At 44.6% G+C, this 17,606-nt stretch overlaps 1 protein-coding gene across 1 annotated transcript in view; it reads left to right on the top strand.

Moving 5' to 3' along the window:
- The window catches only part of HK1 (hexokinase 1), a 124,210-nt gene that overhangs the window by 16,916 nt on the left and 89,688 nt on the right, over nt 1–17,606 (top strand). Inside the window, exon 2 of the mRNA XM_078434322.2 lies at nt 8,094–8,287. The gene's annotated coding sequence lies outside the window, so the exon portion shown is untranslated. The remainder of the gene's footprint in view (nt 1–8,093; nt 8,288–17,606) is intronic.

The raw sequence follows: 17,606 nt of genomic DNA, 5'->3' as shown, positions 1-17,606 counted from the left end.
AATTCTTCACATTATTCCCCCCCAACCCATCTCTCTCTCTCTCTCTCTCTCTCTCATATATTAATAGCCACAGAATCTGAAGTAGATGTTATTTTTTCCCAGAGCAAGAACAACTCTTTCTTCTCTGAGACAGCTGAAATGATGGACTCATTACTTCAATCCAGTTTGATATTGAGCTGGATCAGCTTACTTTTAATTTCAAATATCTTTAAGATTAATGTTAATCTTGTCTTTATTGCAGGCCCTCTTTTCAAGTACACTTCTCTTTGTCAAACATAATATTTCAGGAAATCTCTCCCTGAATTTCCATTCTAACCCTTAGACTCCTCTATTGCCCAGAACATAGTAAAATTGCTGTGGTGGAACACAAGCCACTGGGGAAAACCAGCTGTGCACTTGAGGCTTTGTAAAGTTCTACTTTGTCAAGCCAACCCACATGGCCATTAAAAGCTGGCTTTTTTTTTTCTCATTCTTTCTCTCAGCAGGTTTGTCTTTGCTCTGACAAGTCCAATTCCTATCAGTCCCTGCCTAGACTCAGCAAATGCCCTCAGAGAGGAAAGCAGTCACTAATCTCCATTCGCCTTAGAAGAGTTCTTTCTGCCCTAGAATTTAATTTCATTAGATTTCTTTGTATCTCTAGCTTTCCAGTGCCTCTAAAAAGAAATGTGATTTTTTTTTTTAGCTTATCCATTTTTCCCCCCAGTTATTATAGTGATCTGCTGCTGCTTCAGTAGGTTAAGTGTCCAACTCTTGATTTCAGCTTGGGTCATGATCTCATGGTTCAAGCCCCACACTGGACCCTGTACCAATAGTGTGGAGCCTGCTTGGGATTCTTTCTCTTTCTATCTCTTTCTTCTTCTCTCTCTGCACCTTCCCACTCATGCTCTCTTTGTCTCTCAAAATAAATAAATAAACTTAAAAAAAAGTACTTTCAAGGAGAGACTTTACGTGGCAAGTTGAGGATTTATATGCCTCAGTATATTTTTTATGATGCCCTCATATTTGAGTGATAATTTGGCTGGATATAAAATTCTAGATTCAAGAATCCTTTCCTTCAATTCATTAAATTATTGTTTTCTTATCTCATTGTTGCTGTTGAGAAGCCTAATGTCAATCTAGTTCTTATGATTTGGTGTCTCTCTAGAAGCTTTTAGAATTTTTTTCTTTGTTTTGTCTATGGTATTCTGTAATGTGGGATGGATTTTCCCTTATATCTTTTGTTTAGGACTCTATAGCCGGGGCACCTGGGTGGCTCAGTCGGTTAAACATCTAACTTCGGCTCAGGTCATGATCTCACAGTTCGTGAGTTAGAGGTTCGTGAGTTCGAGCCCCGTGAAGGGCCCTGTGCTGACAGCTCAGAGCCTGGAGCCTTCTTCGGATTTTGTGTCTCCTCCTTTCTCTGTCAGGAGGGAGCCCACTCATGCTATCTCTATCTCTCATAAATAAATAAACTTAAAAAAAAAGACTCTACAGCCTTTTCATTCTGAGGTCCTTCATTTTTACTTAGTTGTAGGAAATGTATCTGTTTTATTTTCAAATATTTTCTATTTTATTTTTCTCTTTTTCTGGAATTCCTATTATCCAAATGTTGATACTTCTACTTTTTTTTTTGGCACATCTACTTTTATTATTCATATTATTTAACTTTTCTATTTCTTTTTCTTTCCCTGCTTCCTACTAGGAGAGTTTCTCAATCTAATCTTTTAACTCAGCAATTCATTCTTCAGCTATACCCATTCTAATAGATGTGTCCATCTATTATGTTTTGCCTCTTATTTTCTTAAGAGTGTTTCCCAAAAAGCAAAAGTTTTTAATTTCAAGAAGTTTAACTTATTACTTTTTTCTTTCATGGCTTATGCTTTAGGTGTCCTACATGTATATGTAATATATCAAATATATATGCACACACTTGTATATACATGTGTGTATGTATATATGCCTAATTTTCCATTATGTTGTTTTTCAACTCTATATTATGTTTTTCATATATAATGCCTCTATATTTTAAATAATTTCATATCTTTTTTTAAAATACTTTCATATCTTATTTCATGCTGTTCTTTATCTCATTAAGTATATCCATCATCCTTACTTATTTTGCCTTCTTGGTCTGCCTGTTCTATTTCTGCTTCAAATGGTATCTGTTCCTAGTTTGTCGTTGTTCTTTGCAGGTCATTCTGGTCCTCAGATATCTAGGTAGTTGCCTGGTGAACTTCGTCACTTAAGGGTTATCCACTACTCTGTCTTGGAATGTGTGTTGGGTTAGACCCTGAGGCTAGAGCCTGCTCTGAGTCAGTCCCAGTGAATTCATGGAGAAGGGAGAAGCAGAGCTCTAGAATGTAGACTCCTGGGCCCCCAAATCCACTGTTCAACGTTCCTGTTAGCCCCAAGTATTCCCTTGGTGAGGGTTTTAGGGACTGACCTTTAGTCTGTTATGCAGAAGTGGTGCTGGGAGGGAATATCTCACTGGGTTATCATCTACCAGCCCTTGAGGGTGAGCAAATAATACCTGAGGCTAGTCAAGCCTCATTTGCTTTTCTGGCTTTTTACTCAAGCAGGACTTATGTCTTGGTCTTACTCCATGGGCCCCTATACTGGGGTCTGAGACATTCCTGCCCCTAGTGAAGGATCAGGAAGTGATTATCTCAGGTTATATGCAGGGAGAGGCAGGAGTAGATTTTATAACACTTTTCTCTAACCTTCACTATTTTTCGCCTACCCAATCAGACATTTCCCATGGTGCAGCTGATACACGTGGGTATGCTTGTTTTTGTTTGTGGCAGTGGTAAGAAAAATGGGATTCTACTCTACGCATTACTCTGCATCTAACTTTTTTGACTTAACAATACATCATGGGTAACCATTACGATTTATGTCCATTTTTTCTTTTCTTTTCTTTTTCTTTTTTATTTTTTACAGCTTCTTATAAGCCTAAATGAAATACTATTCACCAGGTACCCTGGTGCTGATAAAAGCACAGTATATTTCATAGTCAGCTGTGGAGGGACAGAGGACAGGGCTGGATGCAAAAATAAATCTGATGGTGGGATTAGGCCTGAGGGGCAGAGGGAAGGAGATTGACATTTCTCTGGGAAACTGGCAGGTTAGCCAATGTCCCCGGTCAAATCCATTTCCTCTGACACCCAAAGCACTTACTATAAAACCCTCACTACTGACACGATGGCTGCCTGGCTCATTTTTCTTGTGTATATGTGTGTTTGAGGGCTTCCTACTTCTACTCTGCTCCCATCCCCCACTGCTCACCCACATCCTTTCTCTCCTGTGCCTGGTACACAGAAGGCAGCACTTACTGGGTCAGATTGGGAATTCATCTTTCCTCTGAAAGAGTTAGAGCTATGTATATGGTCGTCTCTGGGCCCCAGATCCTAGTCTGTCTAGATTTCTGAATCAGGAGATGCTTCTGGTAGAGAGGACAGAGTGGACTGTCCTGGGACTGAAGCTTGGGATCTGAACTGCGACAGTGTCTGGAGTTTTATACAAAAGAGAATTGAATTGTAGATCAGCTGGGAGGTTATTGTGATAGCCCTGGTGCCCTGTGCCTGCAGGGCACTGGAACCCTGTGGGAGCACATAGCTGGCATTTTTTTTGCTTGAGATTAGGAAGTCTTTTGCTTCCTCTGTGAAGAGGCTTGAATTCAAAGGACTGTTGTGGTAGGATGGAGTCTTTTTCTTGGTAAAAATGAAACAGAGATTTGGCTCCAGTTGTTACGAGGTGGTGGGCAGATGAGCTCTCTCTCCAGCCTTTGGTGGAAAGCAAGTTTAAGAGCTTGCGGTCACATTTTTGTCCGACATCATAGAGAGCATAGAGAAGCTGTGATTCCAGACCCAGAGGAGTGAGAATTTATCTCGGTGTGACTCTCCAAAGACCGTCTTTATTCAAGAAATGTCAGAGACCCATTTCATAGTAAGTTTCTTCTGAGGTTTTGCTTTGGTTAATGGTAAGTTCCCTCTCATCACTTAAGGGCTGACATCATCTCCAGATAGTGGTGTCCCTGAGAGCCTTCCCAAGCCTGGGAGGTACTGACCAGTGGTGGGAACACCAGGCTGAAAGGCAGTTCCCCTGTGTTGTATTTTCTCCTGGGCCTCAGTCTGGCTCTGTCTGAGATGTACTAATCATCTCTCTGCCTTCTTCCCAGGCTGTTGGGAGAGAGTGAGAGTACAAGTTTGAAGGAGAATTTAAGTTGCTTTGTTATACTCTGCCAAAGTTTGTCTTCTCAAAGTTGGCTTTTTTGTTAGCATATTCTTTGGAGCAGGACTTGTCTAGGCTTTGGTTTCTCAATTTGGAGAAGAAATTGGACAGTACCCAACTGCAAGGAGACTGGCATTGAATGTGCAGGATGGTTAAACGAATGTGTGAATGAACGGACAAATGGTTGGATGTGACGAGGAACCTCAGGATGACACAAGAAACATGTTCTGAGGACTGTTTCCTCCAGAAACTAAGTAGATCCTGGCTGTGAAGTGGTTAATACACATAAGCACTGGCAGTTTAAATATATGGTCCAAGTCATGAATGCAGGGCTTAAGAAAAACCACACGGGAGAGGTATCAGTGAGCTGGGGAGCATCAGAGGCTTGGGCCAGGGTTAGGAATTAGATCCTGTGACCTTTATTTAACATTCTTCAGAAAGTGGGCCAGTCTGCACAGCCACCCTCTCATGTTAGCTGGCTCAGCTGAAGGGCATATGTACTTGAAGTTTCTATCATGTTCACTTTTGCTTCGATAAAAGCATTTAGAAGTTTGGGGTCTTCTATTTGGTTGGTCAGTGATTGTGTCTTTCTTTACTAAGGATCACAGATTAACATGACTGTCACCCTTGGAAGGTTGTGGGGAAGGAGGAAAAGATTTTCTGTAAGAGTCTAGAGAACTAATGCCGGTAGAAGGAAGTCAGGGGGAGGCAGGTTTCATCTCAGACACCACCAGCCAACCATGGAAAAGGCTGCTTTAAAGGGTGAGGTACTGGGATGCCTGGGTGGCTCAGTTGGCTAAACATCCAACTCTTGGTTTTGTCTCAGGTCATGTTCTTACAGTTTTGGGAGTTCAAGCCTCACATTGGGCACTGCGCTGGCAGCAGGGAACCTGCTTGGGATTCTCTCTCTCTCTCTCTCCCTGCCCCTCTCCACTCACTCTGTCTCTTTCCCTCTCAAAATAAACTTAAAAAAAATTTAAACATAATAAAAAACAATAATAAAGGATGAGATCTTCTTTTGCATGGGGGTGGGGAACATGATGTACTAGGTTCTTTTCAGCTCATAGAATATGCTTTCACCCCTTGGAGTCTTATCCCCTGGGAAATTAACCTCTGAATTGCTAAAATCCTTGTATTTTATCCCCACTTGCAACCCCATCAAACAACTGGTCACATTTCTCTCTGCAGCTATAAACTCCTATCAGGCATTCTCTCAAAATATCATCTATGAATTCCAATTTCAGGAAGAGCATGTGGAGAGCCTAGAGAGTAGAAGAGAAGCAGGGTCTATTATACTTTGAGTGAATGAATGCACTTGACTGTAGACATCGAGAACGTGGCTCTCAACTTGAGCAGGTTGTGGAATGGTCAAGAGGGCTTATTAAACACAGATTGTTGGCTTCTTCCCCAAAGTTTTCAATTTGATAGGTCTGTGGGAGGGCCTCAGGATGTACATTGTTAGCTGTTGCCACTTGTGCAGGGACCACACTTGGAGAACCACTGCCCTGGAGGGTAGAGACCTCAGCCAGCCTACTCTCAGTAAGTCCCAAATCTGCAAGGGCTGAGTTAATAAATTTCAGGGCACATCTTCCTCCTCCACCACATTCTCCTCCTCTTTCATTAAGGATCACTTGTCCCTGCCCCACTGGCTTGAAAGAAAACTCTGACCCAGACCAGCATGTCCCAGACCCAAAGTCACTTCCTCTGGGAAGCCTTCCATGAGTTCTTAGGATTAGATGTTGTGGCTCACTATACTTCCTCATGATAGTAACCAGACACAAGTCACAATTTGTAATGATAATTCATGTGATTTCTTAATTAACATCTCTTTCCCCAAGAGACTATAAACAAAGCTCTATGAAGGTAGGATTGAAGAAAAGTAGGAAAGAGGGGCACCTGAGTGGCTCAGTCACTTAAGCGTCTGACTTCAGCTCAGGTCATGATCTCATGGTTGGTGAGTTTGAGCCCCATGTCGGGCTCTGTGCTGACAGCTTAGAACCCGGAGCCTGCTTCAGATGGATTCTGTGTCTCCCTCTTTCTCTCCCCCTCCCCTGCTCATGTTTTGTCTGTCTGTCTCTCAAAAAAATAAAAAACATATAAAAAAAAAGTTAAATCTTTAAAAAAAAGGTAGAAAAGAGGTAAGGCAGCTGGATGGGGGAAGAGTGGTGGGTCATCCCCAGGATTATGGAAAAGAATGAAAGAACATGGGATTTTGTTCCCAAAAAAGTGCCTCCTGAAGGGAAGAGGAAGGAAGGAGGTGACATTCATGAGGATTTTTGGCTCAGGTCTGCCCCAGCTCTGTCTGGCACCAGTCAGATATTTGTCTTCTCTGTTTTCCCCACCAATCTGAGTATTTCACCTCTCTGCAGATTTTATTTTTAATCAAATTTTTAAAAATGTTTATTTATTTTACGGGGCGCCTGGGTGACTCAGTTGGTTCAGTGTCATACTTCAGCTCAAGTCATGATCTCGTGGTCCATGGGTTTGAGCCTTGCGTCAGGCTCTGTGCTGACAGCTCAGAGCCTGGAGCCTGCTTTGGTTTCTGTGTCTCCTTCTCTCTCTCTGCCCCACCCCCACTCATATTCTGTCTCTGTCTCTGTCTCAAAAATCAAGATTAAAAAAAAAAGGGGGCACCTGGGTGGCTCAGTCGATTGACCATCTGACTTTGGCTCAGGTCATGATCTCATGGTTTGTGAGTTTGAGCCTTGCATTGGGCTCTGTGTTGACAGCTCAGAGCCTGGAGCCTGCTTCAGATTCTGTGTTTCCCTCTTTCTCTCTCCCTTCCTTGCTCTCTGTCTCTGTCTCTGTCTCTCTCAAAAATAAATTAACTTTAAAAAATTAAAAAAAAAAGATTAAAAAAATTAGGGGCACCTGGGTGGCTCAGTCATTTAAGTGCCCAACTCTTGATTTCGGCTCAGGTCGTGATCTCGTGGTTCATGAGTTCAAGCCCCAGACTGGGCTCTGTGCTGACAGTGTGGAGCCTGCTTAGGATTCTCTGTCTCCCTCTCTCTCTCTGCCCCTCCCCTGCTCATGCTCTCTCTCTTTCTCAAGAATAAATAAACATTAAAAAAAAAAAGCTGACACTTAACAACTCTTTTAAGTGTTTATTTTTGAGAGAGATTGAAAGCATGAGCGGAGGGGCAGAGAGAGAGGGAGACAGAGGATCTGAAGCAGGCTCTGTGCTGACAGCAGAAAAGCCGATGTGGGGCTTGAACTCACGAACCATGAGATCACGGCCTGAGCTGAAGTCGGATGCTTAACCAACTGAGCCACCCAGGCGCCCCTCTCCTCAGATTTTAAAAGTTGAGTTGATTTTTCTAGCTCTGAGCTACTTGCTAGCTCTAAGCCTCAGCTATTGCATCCATAAAATAAAGAGTTAGAGCCCCAGGGTGGGAGAGATCTGAGTTAAAAACCCAGTTCTGCTACATTTTCATGTACATACCGCTGCATTTCTTTGAGCACCTGACTTAGCTTCGGTAAGCTTCGGCTTCTCTGGGCATAAGAAATGGTTTCTGCTTCCTGGCATTTTGGGGAAGCTTCCAGAGTCAATGCATGGGAAATCTTTAGCACAATGCCTGGCACACAGGAGGGCTCAGTGCACCCGGGCTGCCCTTTCATCACCGTCACCACCGTCCTCTTCACTGTTGTCCCCATTCCTGTCTGCCTCACCCAAGGTTTTTGCGAGGTACCTATGAGCGGGATAACAAATTTCATAACCAGAAAGCATCCTCTGAATGTCTAGGGCACCAAATGCCCCAACCCCTGCCCACAAGACCACTGGAGCACCCTCTTCATTGGATACAAGGCCACGCTCTACCCCTTCCAGTCCTTTGGTGGCTCTTGATATTATGACAAATGCATCTTTTGTCCCTTTCTGTTCTCAGGACTCCAACTAACCAACTCAAGAGCTGTTGCCCAGAGCATTGTTCCCGAGGAAGAAAAGAGCTAAGCACACACCCACAACTGCTTTGTGCCAAGAATCTACAGTTGGGTTTGCCAAGCAGCATATGTTGTCCTTTTGGAAAATGAGAGTGAGACCGCGTGAAGAGGCAGCAGAGGTGTCTCAAGCCATCTCAAGGCAAGTGAGCAGGTGGCCATGCTGTGTGGTCTCACTCCACCCTGAGCTAGACCCTCCTTGGCCCTTTGCAGGACCTCCCTTCCTGTCCTTCTCTGTAAGTAAGACGAATAAAAGAATACTCCAGTCTCATGATCTCAAAGGGTAGATACTGGAGTTGAGACCCACTTATTCTACTGCTGAGGCCCAGAGAGAGACAAACACTTTCCCAAGTTTACACAGGCCCAGAGAGGGACAAACACTTTCCCAAGGTTACACCGTGATTTGTAACTGGACCAAAACTTACTACTGTTAGGTCTTTTTGTTTGATGTACTGGGGCTAATGTCATCTACAGTGTTTTTGTTTTGTTTTGTTTTGTTTTGTTTTGTTTTTAAGGCAAATGCTTTTATTGCTCATGGCTTGGTAAGCTGTAAAGGGCCGCTCTCCCCTGAGTCTCACTTGCTCCTCTCTGTTGACCTCTGTGTCTAAACTGATGCCACATACTTAAGGGAGGCTGTAATAGAATAGCCGAGAGCTGCAGCCAGCCTGATCTCCAAGCTTAACTTTGCTACTGACCCACTATATGAGGTTGGGAAGTTCCTCAACCTTGATGAGCCTCAGTGTCCTCATCTATAAAATAAGATAGGGGCACCTGGGTGGCTCAGCTGGTTGAGCACCTGAGTCTAGATTTCGGCTCACCTTATGATCCTGGGGTCCTGGGATCGAGCCCTGGGTTGGGCTCCTCACTGAGCATGGAGCCTACTTGGGATTCACTCTCTGTCTCTCTCTTTCTCTCTCTCTCTCTGCCTCTGCCCCTCTTGCACTTGTGCACAAGTGTGGTCTCTCTTTCTCTCTAAAATTAAACAAATAAAATAAAATGTATAACATAGAATAATATTACTTATGAGGGGTTCTTGCAATTTAATGCCTTGAGTTATTTGTAGCAGCGCCTGACAAATAATACACTCCACAAATGCTAGCTATGATTACCTCTACGTGGGTCGCTTATGAGAAAGATGGGAAGTCAATCGATTCGGGGGTTCATGGTGTCTAAAGACAAGGCTAAAATGATATAAAGAAACAAGGCTAACCACAGCTGGAAACGAAGAAGGAATCCTGCCATTAGGAGACACAAATGAATCGTGGAGTTTTCTGTTATTAAAAGGCTGGGATATCAAGACTCCTAAATTCAGGTAAATGATACAACAAATGAAGCAACTGTTTTGAAAGTGTGTTATGAAGGTGCCTAGGCCTGCTGTTTGGGAAAGGCAACACCTCGTTTGCACAGATGCTTTAGAATCTGAGAAGGGAGTTCTAGAGAAATCTGTGCAAGTCTTGGAGAAGACTGATGGGGTCCCAGGGTAATGGGATGATAGGGGAAGGCCGGTTCCCATGGAACCATGGTGGGCCACTGGAAATGCCATGCGTTTCTACACGAACTCTAGACCATGCAGACTCTTGACAAAAAGCAAGGCTGCTTTGAATGGCCTTCAAACTGAGTGCCCTGGGCCAGTCACGAGGGCTCCTTTTTCCTTTCCGCTCCCATCTCCTGGGTAACAGCAGATAGGAAGCCATGGAAGAAGAGGATGATAGCATAATCCTCTCTGTCTTTCGACAGACCCATGGGAACTTAAGAAATAAATGCTAATAGGGAAGATGTAGCCTTCATTCTTAGTAAGGTTGCTTTGGTGACCCAGAGCAGTGTTTGAACTAGATTTGGGAAGTTGCCTGGGTATCAGAAAGGAAGGCAAGAGTGCATGTGGAATTTGTTGAAGAACCTCTTTGAATGCTCGTGGTCAGCTCTGCTCCTGGCTCCGGCAGGCTCTCCTTGCACAGGTCCCGGGGCCGGGAAGCTTAGGATTCACTCCACTCCAGCATTCAGGAGGCCGAGGGTGTGTGGGGAGGGAGGAGAGGCAGCGTGTGGGGTGGGAAGAGGGCTCTGGAGTCTGGAGGACCTGTGCCCATGCTTGTCTCCCCAGGCTCTGCTGTGCAATTTTGAGAAAATGACAGCACCTCTCTGAGTGTCAGCATCCTCATCCCTAAATTAGGATCTTATTATCCCCCTTGTAATGGTGTGCCAGGATCAAATGGGAAAATGGGCAAGAAGTGTGATGCAGTTAGTACTCTGTGATGCCACGCTTTCTTCTTATGGCATTATTAATAGTTACTGGGTGACAAAGTTTCTTCCAGCTTCCACTCAGGCCATGCTAATAGCTCCCTTGAGGGATCTGTGTAGCTATATGTGTTTATTATTTATTTAATTTTTTATTTTTTAAGACGGGGGGTGGGGGGGGGAGGAAAGAGGGCGAGCAGGGGAGTGGCAGAGAGAGAGGGAGACAGAAGATCCAAGTGGGCTCTGTGTGGACAGCAAAGAGCCTGATGCAGGGTTTGAATCCATGAACCGTCAAATCATGCCCTGATCCGAAGTTGGACCTTAACCAACTAAGCCACCCAGGCGCCCCCGCATAGCTATATGTGATCCTCACAATGACCCAGCGAGTGAGACAGGAGAGCAGTCTTCCAGTGACATGCTGAGGCTTGGAAAGGTTAAGCATCTTCCCTGAAGACCCACTGAGGGAACAGGTGGTGGACCCTGGGCCAGAGACACCTCCCTCCCTCACTCCTAGTTCAGGGCTCTTCCAGTGCTTCCGAAGGGCAGGGACCAACTCCCTGGGGCTCAGTTGTCTGGTGCCACATAAAAAACCACCCCCAGACTCAGTGGCTTAAAAGAATAGGCTCACGATTCTGTTTCAGCAATTTGGGTTGAGTTCAGCTGGGTGGTTGTAAAGGAGGAAACACTCCACTTGTGAGTCTCCTCACTACTCACACTGAACCATTCTGGTTACCAATGTGTGGGGTTTCTTCCCAATCTCAACAAGTCTGCAACACCAGAATTATAGACCGTCCTATGGTTTAACTCAATCCTGACACCATCTACCTGGAGATAAAAGAGGACGTCAACACCTCCATTTTGACCTTAGTCTGTACTAAGAAGAATGCTTAAATTCTTCTTTCAAGCTTATCTCTTAACTCAGGCAGAAGACCCTGGGGGCAAAGCATCCCAAGTGATTGGAGCTAAAATGACCCCCTCATGCTGCCCTGAGCCAGTAGGACTCTGTGTGGTTGACCCCAAAGCAATGATCGACATGACCTTTACTGCCAACCTACATGTACCTACTGACCTTTATCCCACATTTTCCTTAGATAAACCTAGAAGTATTTTCAGTACTTTCTAGGTGGTCTTTGAGACATTAGTCCATCGTCTTCCGGGTGTTGGCCTCAGTTGTTAGAAATAAGCCCATTGACCCAACCAGAGGAGGAATTCAGAGACCCAGAGCCCGGTGAAGCAAGACTTTAATCAATGTTCTTGCAAAAGCAGGTGTCTGATGGGCAGGCACACTCGGGGCAGTTACAGCAGACAACTTATCTCCTAGCATGCAAGTCCGTCCCCTGGTTCCTCATTGGCCAAGTACTACAGAGGTTACAGCCTGACCCGGATGTCGCCTATGCCCCTGTAAGGCAAAAAGTGGATTTATCCTCCCAGACCCTGCCCCTTCCTTGGAGAAAGGTGGGCTGCAGTTTCCAATGGAGTCACAGGGTTGGTTCCCCAGGCAACCAGCCCCATCCTCATTAACATAAATTCATTGTTATTGAAAGTGTCTTGTTAGGAATAACAAGACACTCCTTTCACCTTTATCACTGGACCTATTTCAGAACTGGAGCTATTTGAGGACAAAAGATAGACTATTATAACACAAGATTCTTTCATTGGCTGTTAAAATTTAGGAGATTCCAAGGGTTTTAGGAGCTGTGTGCCAGGAATAGGGACAAAGACCAAGTATCAATTTCTTATAATAAATCACAGTATCCCTGTGGCTCTGCAAATCTGAGCTAGGTGTGGCTGGCCTGGGATGGGCTCACTCCTGCATCTTAGTGGGCTTCCTGGTTGGCTGGGGGCTGGCTGGCCTAAGATACTCAGCTGGGATGGCAGTTTCTACCTCCCGGTGCCTCCCATCATCCAGTAGGGTTAGCTGGGGCTTCTTCCCATGGCAGCAGTGGCAGGGGTCCCGAGAGCAACAAGAGAGAGTAAGCCCCTCATGTGTAAGCATTTTTCAATTTTTGTTTCTTGTGACACATTGTCCAGTCGGTCAAAGCAAGTCATTGGCTCAAGGTCAGGTGTTTGTGGATGAGAACTACCCAGGGGCATGGATAGAGAGAGGCATGCCCATGGTTGCAGCGATCTACCACGTGTACAGTGAGCAGGGGAAGAAGGTAAGCTCCAATCTTACCTTCCGATCATCCAACCCACGATCCTGTGCCATGGGCCAAAGGCTGGTTTCTTACTCTGAGAAGTCTTCTTGGATTCCCAAATACACGTAGTTCAAAATAGAGTTCCCCACTCTTCCCCCTGTTTCGGAGTGATGGTGAGATCTGGAGCTGAAGGCCAAGAAAGAATTCTTGAGACGTCTTTGGTGCAAAAATGTGATTTTATGTTAAAGCACGGGGATGGGACCCTTGGGCAGGAAGAGCTGCACTGGGGTTGCGAACAGGGGCTGGTTATATACTACGGAGTTGGGGGAGGTAAAGTCAAGAGGAAGTTTCTCACAGATTACTGGAGGCCTAGCTGTTGTCAGGCTAAGGTTGTTTTTCCCTCTAGCAAAGCTTTAACGTCAAGACAGTGGGGAGTTCCTGGACTTTAGGCTATTGATAAGATTGCCCTTTTTTGGTAGTCGTTCTAAGATACTTGTAAACTGATGGAGACACTTCCCAGTTTAACCATTTGTTTTCTGTCCTTTCCTTTGTTCTTGGGAGCTTGACGTGCCCGAGGAATATCACACGTCCCACCTGGGGTGGGGGTGGGGTGCTACTTGTGCTTAGCCCTCAACTTGCCTGATGCTCCCTCATCATATGGACATTTGTATACTTTCTCCTTTTCGAGTTACAGAAAGGTGTTTTCTCATGTTTCGTCATGGGGCTATATCTGGCAGTCTGATACCTCCCTCCGCCACGGGCTTCTCAGGGTTAGAATCATCTCTTGCCCACTATGAGTTGGTGAATGTAGATAAAACGATACATCAATAAGAACAATAATCACATATTTAGCACTTACAGTTATCACTTAAGTACTTACCGTATGCCAGGCTCTCTGCGTGACTTAATCTGTAACGCTCATCGGAAGTGTTCTAGACTCTCCTAAACCTCCAGATTCAAAGACTGCCACAGGCCACACCTGGCCCCATTCTGCCTGTCGGGCCATAAGACAGGAACCACAGGCTGCTGTCAGGGCAGTGCCAACCTTTTCTTTTCTGAGGGATGGTGTGCAGCGGTCCACAGATGGGAGAAGACGAGATCCCACTGGGCAAGTGCAGGACTCCTCCTGGCTTAAAAAAAAAAAAAAAAGCCTCCTGCCTGGCAGCAGCCAAATTCTCTTGTTACAACCCCATAGGGACATTTTCCAGAGTCTCTATATGGGACAGAACAAGAGTCATCTCACTCAGAGAAGCCTGTGCTATGGGATCCCATCTAGTATTTACAGTTCTTCCAACCCAGGAGCAACCTAGCAACAAGGGATCATCCTTATCACAAGAATGTTACTTGGAGGGGGCGTCTGGGTGGCTCAGTCAGTTGAGCACCCAGCTCTTGGTTTTGGCTCAGGTCATGATCTCATGGTTTGTTAGTTTGAGCGCCCGCATCAGGCTCTGTGCGGAGCCTGTTTGGGATTCTCTCTCTGCTGCTCCCCTGTTCTCTCTCTTAAAATAAATAAATAAACTTTAAAAAAAAAAAGGGGAGAAAAAGAAATGTTACTGAGAAACATATGTGACATTCTATCCTTGTTGTAACGGAACTAGCATGAGTTTGCCCCTTGGTGAGTCACAGATAGAAGCTACAGGGACAGTTGTCACACAAAAGAAACTTTATTTGCAGCAAATAAAGAAACCACGGAGGATAACTTCCAAGCTGTGACTCTCCAAGCAAGGGTGGATGTTGTTGTTTTAATTTAGGGTGAGGATGAATATTTAGAAAGGGGAGCCTTGTCGTCGGATGTAGAGGCGGGCGGGCATAAGGTCACACATGTGCCTTAAGGAAACACGCCTACACATACACTGTATGTTCTGTAAATGAGGCTCGTGCTCCCCCGTGGCCGGAGATTTTAGTATCATAATGAGGTAAAGTTGACTTTTGGTCACTGCACGGGTTGCAGCATGGTCCATCTGTCGCAGGTGGGAGTCCAAACTGGCGTAAGCTCTCCCTCAGGGCAGCCTTTATTGCTTGGGGGGTAATTTCATTTCTAGCGGTGATGCTATGGCTGCAAGTCTCTTGCCTGAGTTAAAAGATAAGCCAGGAAGAGCTTTAAGAAAACCTGTAGGACAAAGGTTGGTGAGTGCAAGCAGCTGAGTAATAAAGGTCAGGTCGTGGGGTCTAGCTGGTGACATTACCAGGGGGGATGGACATTACCAGGGGGGATTAACTGGGGGGAATGGAACTAGAATGTTAACCCAAGGCCAAATTCTAATGCAGGAGGGAGAAGGGTTCTTTATTCTCACCTATTATCTCCCTCATTTTACAGACACGGAAACTCATGCTTCAGTTAAGTGGCAGAGTAAGGATTCGAACTTGGGTCCCTATTAGCTTATCTAGCATAATTAGGGGAACATCTTTTTGTAGAAACAAAGTTAAATCATACATTATAAAGCAAAATGTATATTATCTTTACATTGCCTTCTGCTTTGGCCTGTGCCAGCCATTGGGTTGTAATTGGCAGAGGTTGATGGAGGCTGTGACCTCCTGTCAGTGTCTGTGTTGGAAATTCATAAAGGAGCTGGGGACAAGACCAAGAAGGTTTGACACTCTCAGCCAGGGCTCTCCACATCTTCTTGGTCATGTGCTCTCTCCGTAAAATATTTTTGCAGACACATTCCCCAATACATGTATTTTAGTTATTTGGGGATTTATGCATTTATGATTCCATGTATGTGAAATATCCAGAACAGGCAAATCCATAGAGAAAGAATGTAGATGAGCTGTTGTTGGGAGGGAGGGGTGGGAGGGTGGACAGAGTGAGAAGTGACTGCTGATGGATGCAAGGTTTCTTTTTGGGGTGATGGAAATGTTCTGGAATTAGATAGTGGTGATTGCACGAACTTATGAATATACTAAAACCCACAGAATTATATATATATTTTAAGGGGGTGAATATTTTGGCATATGAATTTTATCTCAATTAAAAAAAAATTATGTCCTGAAATAATATGTACAATACAAAGAATAGCCTAAAAAAATCATACGGTGAAATTTAAAAAGTCATAAATAAAAGTTGTGTTGTCTTCTGTCACCCCAACAAATTGTCTTATGCTCTCCGTATGGACTCACTGCTTTACAGTTTATGTATTTATATTGAGAGAGAGAGAGAGTTCACATGAGCAGGGGAAGGGCAGAGAGAGAGAGAGAATCCCAAGCAGGCTCTGTGCTGTCAGTACAAAGCCTGATTTAGGGCTCAATCTCACAAACCATGAGATCATGACCTTAGCCTAAATCAAGAGTTGGACGTTTAACCGACTGAGTCACCCAGTCACCTCTGGACTCACTGCTTTAAACCAACCCCCTCCCCCCGCCCCCATAATTGAGACAGGCTGTGTCTCAATTATGTTAGAAATAAGCCCATCAACCCAATCAAAGGAGGGACGTAGAGACTCGGAGCACAGTGAAGCGAGGCTTTAATCAACCTTCTTGCAAGAACTGGTGTCTGAGGACAGGCATACTCAGGGCAGTTACAGCAGACAACTTATCTCCTAGCGTGCAAGTCCCTCCCCTGGTTCCTCATTGGCCGAGCACTACAGAGGTTACAGCCTTACCTGGACATCGTTTATGCCCCTGTAAGATAAAAAGTAGTCTGGAACAATCAGACATTCCCTGAGGTGATGCAGAGACTTTCAGCCCCTCCTCCCTTTGCGCTTTGGCCCCTGCTCATTGCAAAGCCCGTGAAAATAAGCCTGTGAAATGGAGAGGGGAAGAACAACAAGGAAAGGAAGGGTCTGAGGGTTTGGGACTCCATTGTGTGTGTGTGGGGGGGGGTGGGGGGCGGGGAGAGTTCATACATATTTCCAATGAGCTGTAAACCTATTGTTAACTAGACAGCACAGCTCTTATTTAGTATTTCTGAAAATGAATCATCTCCCTTCTCACAAATTATAAGCCATTTATGGCCCCTAGTAAAAGCCGTTTTTGCTTTCACAACTGTTTTGAATTTCAAAAACGTTGCTAATCAATCAACAACAATAATAGTTAACAGGTATATATCGAATACTTGCTAGATGCAAAACACTATCCTAAGTGCTCTGTTCACATACGCATACCTCACGTTCCTATGCAGCTATATTAATGTCTGTTAATGTCACCATTTTACAGTTGAGAAAACTGAGGGTCAGTTAGGTTGAGTAACTTTTCCAGAGTCAAAGCTATTACATGGCTGAGTGGGGCTTCAAACCAAACAGCCTGACCTCAACGCGGTGTCCCACACTTACTATGTGCTGAGCACTGAGGGACACACAAAGTGTGTGCACCCTGGGGGCTTATCCTGTAATGGGAGAGGCGGGTAATTATCGAGCAAATATAAGACAAGTACGGACATTTCCAGGCTCTTGGAAGAACATATCATAGCCAAGTTCTGTGTGCCTTCTGCCCCAGAAACATGCGGGATGAAGGAATTAAGTAGGAGCTTTAAGTGTAACTTTGTTGATGTAAACAAATAACAAAGAAACTCGACACATTTTGTTTATGCCTCTGACCTGGGCCAGGGAGGGTTTGGGATGTCGGGGGTACCAGTTATCCCACCGAGACCAACTCGGGCACAATTCACCAACCGTGAGCCATCGGGATTCAGTGGCTGGAGGCCCAGTGTTACGCCAATGGTTAGAAGTCTGGACTCTTGGCTCACCCTCTTAGAACTAAAAAGGCCCCAAATAGTAGGGAACTTTTTGGATTTGCTGCAGCACGCTAATTGTTAGGCAAATCACATAATATTTCTAAGCTGTTCGGGGTATGGTAGAGACTTAATAAAATTGTTATGAATTTTGACTGAGGTTATCTGACACTTACTGAATTATTACTATATCATTCCTGAGTAAGCCTTTCTGAATATGAACTATAAGATCTCTACCCAGTGTAACCAATAAAAAAGTAATGCGGTCTTTATTAATTGACATGAAAGGTTTCATAATATTTTCTTCCATGGAAAAAAGAAGATTTAAAAAGAGTATAAGAGCATGATTCCATTTTTATGTTGTTTCTGGCCTGCGGTTATCTGGACAAAAATATAAGGAAGGACATGGGCCAGAATCTTAA

The sequence above is a fragment of the Panthera onca genome, chromosome D2 (genome assembly GCF_046562875.1).
Source record: "Panthera onca isolate mPanOnc1 chromosome D2, mPanOnc1 haplotype 2, whole genome shotgun sequence".
Lineage (NCBI taxonomy): Eukaryota > Metazoa > Chordata > Mammalia > Carnivora > Felidae > Panthera > Panthera onca.
The sequence above is the reverse complement of the archived record's forward strand: the minus strand, read 5'-3'. Positions and strand labels throughout refer to the sequence as shown.